We start from the raw sequence: 9,002 nt of genomic DNA, 5'->3' as shown, positions 1-9,002 counted from the left end.
AAAAACTGAAAGAATTTGCAAACACAAAACCAGCTCTACAGGAAATATTGAAAGGGGTCCTCTAAGCAAAGAGAGAGCCTAAAAGTAGTAGATCAGAAAGGAACAGAGACAATATACAGTAACAGTCACCTTATAGGCAATACAATGGCACTAAATTCATATCTTTCAATAGTTATCCTGAATGTTAATGGGCTAAATGCCCCAATCAAAAGACACAGAATGGATAAAAAACCAAAACCCATCTATATGTTGCCTACAAGAAACTCATTTTAAACCCGAAGACACCTCCAGATTTAAAGTGAGGGGGTGGAAAAGAATTTACCATGCTAATGGACATCAGAATAAGGCAGGAGTGGAAATCCTTATAATCAATTAGATTTTAAGCCAAAGACTAAAATAAGAGATGAAGGACACTATATCATACTCAAAGGATCTGTCCAACAAGAAGATCTAACAATTTTACATATCTATGCCCCTAACATGGGAGCAACTATATAAACCAATTAATAACAAAATCAAAGAAACACATCAACAATAATACAATATTTAGGGGACTTTAACACTCCCCTCACTGAAATGGACAGATCATTCAAGCAAAAGATCAACAAGGAAATAAAGGCCTTAAATGATACAAGGGACCAGATGGACATCACAGATATATTTAGAACATTTCATCCCAAAGCAACAGAATACACACTTTTCTCTAGTGCACATGGAACATTCTCCAGAATAGATCACATCCTCGGTCCTAAATCAGGTCTCAATCGGTATCAAAAGATTGGGATCATTCCCTGCATATTTTCAGACCACAATGCTCTGAAGCTAGAACTCAATCACAAGAGGAAATTTGGAAAGAACCCAAATACATGGAGACTAAACAGCATCCTACTAAAGAATTAATGGGTCAACCAGGAAATTAAAGAAGAATTGAAAAAATTCATGGAAACGTTTCAACAAAACAGTTCAAAATCTGTGGGACACAACAAAGGCAGTCCTGAGAGGAAAATATATAGTGGTACAAACCTTTCTCAAGAAACAAGAAACAATAAACCTCTTTCTCAAGAAACAAGAGGTTATGTACCTCTACAGGTACACAACCTAACCCTACACCTAAAGGAACTGAAGAAAGAACAAGAAAGAAACCCTAAACCCAGCAGGAGAAGAGAAATCATAAAGATCAGAGCAGAAATCAATGAAATAGAACCCAAATAACAATAGAACAAATCAACAAAACTAGGAGCTGGTTCTTTGAAAGAATTAGTAAGATTGATAAACCCCTGGCCAGACTTATCAAAAAGAAAAGAGAAAGGACCCAAATAAATAAAATCATGGATGAAAGAGGAGAGATCACAACTAACACCAAAGAAATACAGACAATTATAAGAACATACTATGAGCAACTCTACGCCAACAAATTTGACAATCAGGAAGAAATGGATGCATTCCTAGAGACATATAAATTACCACAACTGAACCAGGAAGAAATAGAAAACTTGAACAGACCCATAACCAGTAAGGAGATTGAAACAGTCATCAAAAATCTCCAAACAAACCAAAACCCAGGGCCAGATGGCTTCCCGGGGGAATTCTACAAAACATTTAAAGAAGAACTAATTCCTATTCTCCTGAAACTGTTCCAAAAAATAGAAATGGAAGGAAAACTTCCAAACTCATTTTATGAGGCCAGCATCACCTTGATCCCAAAACCAGACAAGGATCCCATCAAAAAAGAGAACTACAGACCAATATCCTTGATGGACACAGATGCGAAAATTCTCACCAAAATACTAGCCAATAGGATTCAACAGTACATTAAAAGGATTATTCACCATGACCAAATGGTATTTATTCCAGGGCTTCAAGGTTGGTTCAACATCTGCAAATCAATCAATGTGATACAACACATTAATAAAAGAAAGAACAAGAACCATATGATACTCTCAGTAGATGCTGAAAAAGCATTTTACAAAGTACAGCATCCCTTCCTGATCAAAACTCTTCAAAGTGTAGGGATAGAGAGCACATACCTCAATATTATCAAAGCCATCTATGAAAAACCTACCGCAAATATCATTCTCAATGGAGAAAAACTGAAAGCTTTTCTACAAAGGTCAGGAACATGGCAGGGATGTCCATTATCACCACTGCTATTCAACGTGTACTAGAAGACCTAGCCTCAGCAATCAGACAACAAAAAGAAATTAAAGGCATCCAAATCAGCAAAGAAGAAGTCAAACTATCACTCTTCGCAGATGACATGATACTATATGTGGAAAACCTAGAAGACTCCACTCTAAAACTGCTAGAACTTGTACAGGAAGTCAGTAAAGTGTCACGATATAAAATCAATGCACAGAAATCAATTGCATTTCTCTACACCAACAACAAGACAGAAGAAAGAGAAATTAAGGAGTCAATCCCATCTACAATTGCACCCAAAACTATAAGATACCTAGGAATAAACCTAACCAAAGAGGCCAAGAATCTATACTCAGAAAACTATAAAGTACTCATGAAAGAAATCGAGGAAGACACAAAGAAATGGAAAAATGTTCCATGCTCCTGGATTGGAAGAATAAATATTGTGAAAATGTCTATGCTACCTAAAGCAATCTACACATTTAATGCAATTCCTATCAAAGTACCATCCATCTTTTTCAAAGAAATGGAACAAATAATCCTAAAATTTATATGGAACCAGAAAAGACCTCAAATAGCCAAAGGGATATTGAAAAAGAAAGCCAACGTTGGTGGCATCACAATTCTGGACTTCAAGCTCTATTACAAAGCTGTCATCATCAAGACAGCATGGTACTGGCACAAAAACAGACACATATATCAATGGAACAGAATAGAGAGCCCAGAAATAGACCCTCAACTCTATGGTCAACTAATCTTTGACCAAGCAGGAACTAATGTCCAATGGAAAAAAGACAGTCTCTTTAACAAATGGTGTTGGGAACATTGGACAGCTACATGCAGAAAAATGAAATTGGACCATTTCCTTACACCACACACAAAAATAGACTCAAAATGGATGAAGGACCTCCATGTGAGAAAGGAATCCATCAAAATCCTTGAGGAGAACACAGGCAGCAACCTCTTCGACCTTAGCCGCAGCAACATCTTCCTAGGAACATGGCCAAAAGCAAGGGAAGCAAGGGAAAAAATGAACTATTGGGATTTTATCAAGATCAGAAGCTTTTGCACAGCAAAGGAAATAGTTAACAAAATCAAAAGACAACTGACAGAATGGGAGAAGATATTTGCAAATGACATATTAGATAAAGGGCTAGTGTCCAAAATCTATAAAGAACTTAGCAAACTCAACACCCAAAGAACAAATAATCCAATCAAGAAATGGGCAGAGGACATGAACAGACATTTCTGCAAAGAAGACATCCAGATGGCCAACAGATACATGAAAAAGTGCTCCATATCACTCGGCATCAGGGAAATACAAATCAAAACCACAATGAGATATCACCTCACACCAGTCAGAATGGCTAAAATTTAACAAGTCAGGAAACTACAGGTGCTGGCGAGAATGCAGAGAAAGGGGAACCCTCCTACACTGTTGGTGGGAATGCAAGCTGGTGTAACCACTCTGGAAAACAGCATGGAGATTCCTCAAAATGTTGAAAATAGAACTACCCTCTGACCTAGCAATTGCACTACTGGGTATTTACCCTAAAGATACAAACGTAGTGATCCTAATGGGCACGTGCACCTGAATGTTTACAGCAGCAATGTCTACAATAGCCAAACTATGGAAAGAACCTGGATGTCCATCAACAGATGAACGGATAAAGAAGATGTGGTATATATACACAATGGAATACTATGCAGCCATCAAAAGAAATGAAATCTTGCCCTTTGCGACGATGTGGATGGAACTAGAGCGTATCATGCTTAGCAAAATGAGTCAATCAGAGAAAGACAACTATCATATGATCTCCCTGATATGAGGAAGTGGTGATACAACATGGGGGGTTAAGGGGGTATGAGAAGAATAAATGAAACAAGATGGGATTGGGAGGGAGACAAACCATAAGTGACTCTTAATCTCAGAAAACAAACAGAGGGTTGCTGGAGGGAGCGGGGTTGGGATAAGGGGGGTGTGGGGAGGGTATGTGCTATGGTGAGTGCTGTGTAATGTGTAAACCTGGCGATTCGCAGATCTGTACCCCTGGGCATAAAAATATATTATATGTTTATAAAAAATTTAAAAAATCATAAAAAAACTCAGATTTGCCAGGTCATTTAAAGTCAGAACTCGAGTTTCATGGTCTTAAAAGATGCAAAGGATCAACCCCCTCCTGAGTAGAACAGTCATAGATCTAAGTTTCATAGTTTGTGGTTTGCTTAGGGGTAAAGTAACACTAAAGTTTTTTCTTTTGACAGTAATTAGGACCCGATAAGTGTGTCTTTGTGAGGAAGTTGTAATGTTGCGATTATCTTGAATTTACAAATACAGAAACTGAAGACCGTAAGATTGAATAAGTATGTCAGATTCACAGTGACTAAATCAAGGGTCAAACTTGGGTATTTCTCTAGATTTTCTTCTCTTTTCAGAGAACAGTCCTTAATAACCATAAATGACCTCAGATTTCAAAAAGCCAATGTTAAATAATAATAGGTTAGCCATTTTAAGGATTAAGAATGCTCATGCTCTTTGAGCTATTCAACTTCTGAGAATGGTTCTAAATTAGGAAAAGGCTTTGTACCCAAAGGTGGTCAAAACAACATCTCTAACAGTGGAAACTTCTGAACAATGCAATTATTCAAGCACCATGATAAACAAGTGTAGAGCACTGTAGGCAAGCACGTGGACTCTCGAACGCTACTGCCTAGGTATCTCAGCTTTTTCACTTGCTGGCTCCGCGACTCTGGGCTAGTTCCTCTTCAGACAATTCCACCTATCATAGGCTAACGGAGATTAAATAAGTTATGCCAAGCGTTTAACACGATGCTGGGGCACTCTGCATGTGTCTTTATTGTTATGGATGGAACGCTGTTCAGCAATTTTAAATTAAGGACATGGTTAATGTAATAATACTGAAAAACATGTATGATGAAGGATTTGCTGATGGATTGGATATGATAACGAGAGATGTGTCTTAAAGAGACTGTTAGGGTTTGGGTTTGAATTTCTTTTTCTTTTTCTTTCTCTTTCTTTCTTTCTTTTCTTTTCTTTCTTTCTTTCTTTCTTTTTTTTTTTTTTTAAAGATCAGCAGCTTTACTGAATGTTGAGAGCTCCCTTCCTCTTGCGTGCCAGCGGCCTGGGCCTCAGGGTCAGTCATCTGGGGCATCTGGCAGGCAGACCACAGGTCAAAGGTCAGAGGCCAGAGGCCGGAGTCCAGAGGTCAGAGTCTACCTACACCTGGTGGGGCCCCAGAGTGGCGGCACATGTGGGAGTGTGGCTTTCACCTTCCTACCCCAAGGTGGGCTGTGAGCTGGGGACCCGGGCACCGCTGGGGTGTCCTCTCTCACTGGGAACCACAGACAGAGCCACAGGTGGCCAAAGCCGATGCTGACCTCCCAGCTATCACCCCATGAAGCCCTTGGGAGTTTGAGGGAATAGGGGCAAGGAACGTATCTACAGCCACAAAAAGTAGAATTTCTTCTCTCTTAGATGGAGAAGTTGGTTGGAGCAGGAGGTTTGGAGGGGTGGGGGAAGGAATCAGGAATTCAGTTGTACTGTGACCTTCCACGTACAGAGACAAAACCAGGTGCAGATATCGGGAAGGCAGCTGGATAAACAAATCTGTCCGGGCAAGAGAGGTTCATCTGGGAGTCACAGTATATGAACGGCATTTAAAGCCATGGGGTTAGACTAAATCACATAGACAGTGAGTGTAGATAGAGATAATAAAAGGTCTGAGAACTGACTCCTGGGCATTTGCAGTGTTTGAGGTCAGAGAAGAGTCCATTAAGAAGACAGAAGGGGCAGCCAATGATGCAGGAAGAGAACCAGCAAAGAACCAGAGTGATCCACTGTGTCAAATGCTGCAATGGGAGGCTTGAGAATTGACAATGATTTGGCCTTGGAGGTTTCGGTGGCCTTGACAAAGCTGTTTCACGGCAGTGGTGGGGACGAAGGCTTGACTGCAGGGGCTTTAAGGGACACTGGGAGGAAAGGACCAGGAACAAGTAAGGACTAGCTAGTTTTAAATTGCTGTTTTCTTTTCCTAAAAAGGGACCCACAGGTGGGAGAGTAGTTGGAGGGGTGTGTGCAGGAATGAGGGGCCTTTTTTTTTTTTAAGATTTTATTTATTTATTTGACAGAGAGATCACAATAGGCAGAGAGGCAGGCAGAGAGAGAGGAGGAAGCAGGCTCCCCACCCAGCAGAGTGCCCAATGCAGGGCTCGATCCCAGGACCCTGAGATCATGACCTGAGCAGATGGTAGAGGCTTAACTCACTGAGCCACCCAGGTGCCCCGGGGGGCTTATTTTAAGATGGGAATTATTATAGCATGTAGTCACTGGTGGGAATGGTCCAGTAGAGAGGGATTAAGTGATGATTCAGGAAAGTCGTACTGATGATTGCTGGAAAGGGTGAGCTTCAGGGTTTAAGGGAGGATCTGGTCTGTCACAGAAACAGGGATGTTCCATTCACAGTAAGAGGAAAGAAAGCAGGGTATGCATGCAGGGAGCCAGAGATGTGCCGATGTGGTATGCTCAGGGCTTTCCTCCTGTCTTATCAGTGAGTACCACAGACCAGACCGTTAGCAGGGGGTCATGATAAGGCAGGAGGAGTTCGGGAGTTGAGGGAGAAGAGGAAGTGAGAAGTCACGCCCAGGAGAGCGGGACAGCGAGTGGACGAGGAACTCAGTAGGGCTGCTGCACCAAGGCCCACCTAGTGAGGTGAGTGGGTACAGATTTAAGACCATTCAGAAAGTTTCTGTATTTCCCTCCAGCCTGTCTAGCTGCTTGGCTGCAGCCATGATGCAGACAGAGAGCTGAATTATCAGTCAAGTAACGTCTGGGCTCTGTCCCAACCAATTAAGTCAGAATTTCTAGGGTTTGGACCCAACCATGGTATATATCTGAAGGGATTGCCATGTGCAGTCAGGCTTCAGAACCATGGATTAAAGCAAGAAGGTAAAGGGAAGGTTCAGGGAAAAGCCTACGATCCAGGACACCCTGCTGGGAAAAATTCAGTGTCTGTTTAATTACTAAGTGGGGACTGAAATTTTAACTGAGCAAAGGAGCCCAAGAGAGGAAACTAACATTAAGTGAGTGCCTACTAGGGTTAGAAATTGTGCTGTGTGCTTCACATGCTTGGTCTGATATAAGATAATAATTAGGTAAAACTCTTAGAGGTAAGCATTTTTAACCTCTGCTTTTGCAGTAAAGAACCTGAAACTCAGAAAGGTGATGTGAGTGGCCCTTGGTAACCCGACTAATAAGTAGTAAAGCCAGGACTTGGATCCCGACCAATTTGCTCTAAAGGTTTTGCTTAAGAGTTCATGAAAGATGTGAGACTACAGCTGTTGTGTTCAAGGAGGAAGTGGATTTTGATTTTGGACATGTAAGAGGGCTTCTCAGCCAGAGGGATCGTCAGAAAAAAGGCCTGGAAGCCAGAAAGAACAGGACAAATATGAGGAATGTTCGGGGAGGACGCCTCCTGTGGCCAGGTGTGTTGAGGTGAATAAGAGAACATATGATCCGACCAGCCAGCAAAATAGATGAGTTGGGGGAGTGACTGTCCTCGGTGGCCAGATCGCCGGGCAGCCTGCCAAGGTACTTGGGGCTCAAGGAAGCTGCATTGCGGAACTGCTAAGCAAATGTTCCCTGCATTGTTTGTACAATTCATTATTTTTAAAAAATGATAGCTGTTGGGCTCCATTGAGATAAAAGATGGCCTCTGAGTATAATCTCATTATCATCTGTCACCATGGCTGGGGAGCTTTATGTGTCCACAGAATCTCAGAATCTATATTTCTCTAGCTTTAATCTCAGGGTCGATATCCCAACACAACACTGCTCATAATAAATAGCTCGTATTAAATGATAAAGTAGGCTACTGTGTTTTATTTTATTTGGCTTTCAAGCCAATCAATTTTATAGCTGTCTGTTTGAGTGCTGAAAAAAAATTCTGGAGACAGCAAAGAATCTGATGAAAAACTAGAACACGCTGACAAAATGAATCTTTATCTCCCGGGCTTCTCCCATGGAAAGAGGCCCTAGGTAGACTGTTGATTACGCATCTAATAAGGCGGCTACCCATGGAAATGATCCTTTTGATTGGTTTGCAGACGAGCTCTATTTTATGCCCCTTTGGCCAGTGATAAAGCTTCTCATATGCACTGGTACAATATATTCAGTAATGACATTGGTTTGCTTGCCTTCTGTCAGTGATTTTTTTTTTTTTACTTTGAGAATATGGAAAATCATAATTCCTGAAATGATAGCAAAAGTGAGAGAGGGAAAGAGATGAAAAATAGAAATAGCATCTATCCTCAATAGAACTGCTGATTAAAAAACGGAATCTACTCTCTTTCTGCCTAGTATTCTTCCTGGAAATATATGTGGTTCATATAAGGTGGAAGGTGTCTTCCCTGTCCTGGGGTAGAAAGTCTGCACTTTGGAGTTTGTGTTTTTTTTTTTTAATGTTAGATGGGGAAAAGAAAAAAAATATATAAATGATCTGGTCAAAAACTATGCCATGAATTTAACAACAAAGGCAACTTCTAGGTGTAATTGCTATTCTTGTCTGTGTTTCAAGTTTCTGACCTAGGAAGTCTGTTTGGTTTGAGCCATTCTTCAGGACAGCAGGCATTCATTCATTCCCTGAGCAAACTTGACGTTAGACAGTACCTACCATGAGCCAGACAGTGTGCTCAGTATTGAGAAAAATCCCAAGGGAAATAAGATAGACCCTGAGTTCAAAACCAGCTTACACTAGCGACTAAGGGTCTTCCAGTAGATATTCATGGGACAAGAAAGGGACTGATAGTCACAGGTTGCACCCGCTGTTCAGAATGCATGACCAAAG

The sequence above is a fragment of the Mustela nigripes genome, chromosome 14, assembly GCF_022355385.1.
Source record: "Mustela nigripes isolate SB6536 chromosome 14, MUSNIG.SB6536, whole genome shotgun sequence".
Lineage (NCBI taxonomy): Eukaryota > Metazoa > Chordata > Mammalia > Carnivora > Mustelidae > Mustela > Mustela nigripes.
Note: the sequence above shows the minus strand (reverse complement) of the source record.